Source organism: Rutidosis leptorrhynchoides, chromosome 1, assembly GCF_046630445.1.
Source record: "Rutidosis leptorrhynchoides isolate AG116_Rl617_1_P2 chromosome 1, CSIRO_AGI_Rlap_v1, whole genome shotgun sequence".
NCBI lineage: Eukaryota > Viridiplantae > Streptophyta > Magnoliopsida > Asterales > Asteraceae > Rutidosis > Rutidosis leptorrhynchoides.
The window spans coordinates 425704646-425707378 of NC_092333.1; the positions used below are offsets into that span (position 1 = coordinate 425704646).

A 2733-nucleotide genomic window follows, 5' to 3' on the forward strand; every position below is an offset into this window, starting at 1 on the left:
TCAAGTATTTTTAGCGCCGCTATAGGGGAGCATCACGCCGAAGCGAAATACTATAAAAAATTTAGTTTTAAAGCTATTTTTGTAAAAATATAATAAGTTTTAAACATAAAAATACAAAAATATAAAAAGAGAAAAAAATAAATATATATATTTCTATATTTTTAAGTGTTTACATTAAAAAGTTTTTTTTTTAAGTTACAAAAACTAATAAGTATTTTTTTTAAGTATAAGTTTTATTTAAATTATATTTTCTATAAATTAAAATCAGAAAAAGAGTTTGAAATCAAATAAGTAAAATAAAATAAAATAAAATAATTTTTTTTTTAAGAAAACTGAACCTGAGTAAATTTGAGCCTGCATCATATCTGAAACTGCAAGCCATGCGATCGCATGGATGCAGTGTCTAAAACCCATGTGAACCCATGGGTGGTCTGACAGGCTGAACCTGGTACGCCATTAATTACGCTGTTAGGGTTTTAATTTTTATTATTATTTCATTAGGGTTTTAATTTAATATAATTAGTTTAGTTTTAATTAATTAAGTATAAGTTTTAATTAGTTTTATTATAAAATTAATACTTTTATAAAATAATAATATAAAAATAATATTTTTATAAAATTTGTATTTTTATCATTTTAGTTATAATTTGTATTTTTATCGTTTATTTCGTAATATTTATCGTTCGCTATATAGTTTTAAACTTAGTTTTTGCCATAGTTATTTTATAATTTTTAGGCTTTGCCGTAAAATCCCTTAAGTACTTTTTCTTTAGATTAAGATTTTGGCGCTTTAGAGTTTTGCGACGCAGTTTATATATTTTAGTGCCCTTCAAAGTAATTGCCGATTTTTCTTTTAGAATTACATTTTTAGCTCCTTTAGATTTAAAACTTTAGTTGCTACTTTTAAGTTTTAAGTTTTTAGACGCTAAGTTTTAGACGTAAAATTTTATTTTATAAGTTTTAGATTATTTTTTTGACATTTTGTTTTTCGAAGCGCTTTTTCTTTCTCATTTCTACGCTCTAGTTTTTAGGACATAGAGTTTTCTTTATTTTCTTTAAATTTCGATGAAAAAATTATTTTAAGCGATTAAATTAATAGACATCTAAAATTTTCTGCTTCGTAGTAATAGTTGGATTTGTTAGTGGCTGAGTTGTGGATTTTCCGATTTAAAGGATCCTGGCTCCCTGCTGCATCTTTTGGCTATTCGAAACGCGGGCAAAAGCAGAAAAGTCTGTTAATTTGATAACTTATATAATTTCTAATAGGATATTCTGTGAATGCACCGAGCAAAACGTTCACCACCTGTCATACGTTCACCACCTGTAACTCGATCAAGACATCTAGCCAATATTGTCGCCGTTGATTTTTCTTTAAAATCATCATCTAGTCGAACGAGTACTCCAATTCAAATTTCCGATAATCCATTTTTTGAACTCAACTTCACAATTAAGCACCCGGAGGATATTCAAGGACAATTCAGAGATCCTGAACCACTAATCATTCCTCCTGAACCACAAATTACTCATCCAGAGATTGTCGAGGAAGAAACCATTAAATCAGAATCCTCTAGTGATTAAGATTCAACAAATTCAATCATGAAAAATCCAGAACCTCTAAGTATGGAGGATCGAATGAGAGCCACATGCACTGGCCAAGGTCATGCCATTACTCAACCAGACATTAATACACCAGATTATGAAATTAAAGGACAAATCCTACACATGGTAACTAATCAATGCCAATTTAGTGTTACGCCAAAAGAAGATCTAAACGAACATCTTCGAACCTTTAATAGGATCTCTACTCTATTTAAAATCAGAGAAGTTGAGGATGAACAGATCTATCTCATGTTATTTCCCTGAACTTTAAAGGGAGAAGCCAAAGATTGGTTAGAATCATTACCTGAAGTGGCGATTGATACATGGGATGTTTTAGTTGAGAAATTTCTTAAAAGATTCTTTCCGTCATTTAAAGCCGTGAGACTTTAAGGAGAAATTGTTATGTTTACGCAAAAGCCAAATGAAACATTATATGAGGCATGGACAAGATTCAGAAAGTTGTTAAGAGGATGTCCTCAACACGGTTTAGACACTTATCAAATAGTACAAATATTCTACCAAGGTGTCGACGTTGCCACACGAAAAGACATCGACACAGCAGCTGGTGGTTCCATTATGAAGAAAACCGCAACTGAAGCTCACAAAATTATTGATAACACAGCCTCCCACTCACATGAGTGGCATCAAGAAAAAGATATCCTTCGATCATCTAAAGCGGCTAGAGCCGATTCTAGCCATGACTTTGATTCCATTTCCGCAAAGTTAGATGTTTTCGAAAGATGAATGGAAAAGATGACTAAAGATATTCACGCAATACGAATTAGTTGTGAGCAGTGTGGAGGACCACATTTGACAAAAGATTGTCTCAGTGTTGAACAAACAATGGAACAAAGAGAGAATGTTTCATACATGAACCAAAGGTTGGGAAATAATTATCAAAATAATTATCAACCGCCAAGGCCAAACTACAATCAAAATCAAAACATTCTGTATAATCAAAATGCTCAGCAAAATAACCAACAAGGTCTTAGTAATCAACAAGTATATAATAATACTTACAATCAGCAAAGACCTGGTTATTTTAATAAACCACCACAAACCGATGAGAAAAAGACAAACTTGGATGAAATGATGGCAAAGCTAATAGAATCTCAAAACCTGTTATTTACATCT

The 2733-nt window shown here is 31.1% G+C and overlaps 1 non-coding gene across 1 annotated transcript; it reads right to left on the reverse strand.

Annotated features, from left to right (window-relative positions):
- Positions 1 to 1980: 1980 nt before the first annotated feature.
- Positions 1981 to 2087, reverse strand: LOC139886738 (small nucleolar RNA R71). Its single transcript, XR_011772607.1, has one exon. It is a non-coding gene; the product is annotated as a small nucleolar RNA R71 (small nucleolar RNA).
- Positions 2088 to 2733: the final 646 nt, after the last annotated feature.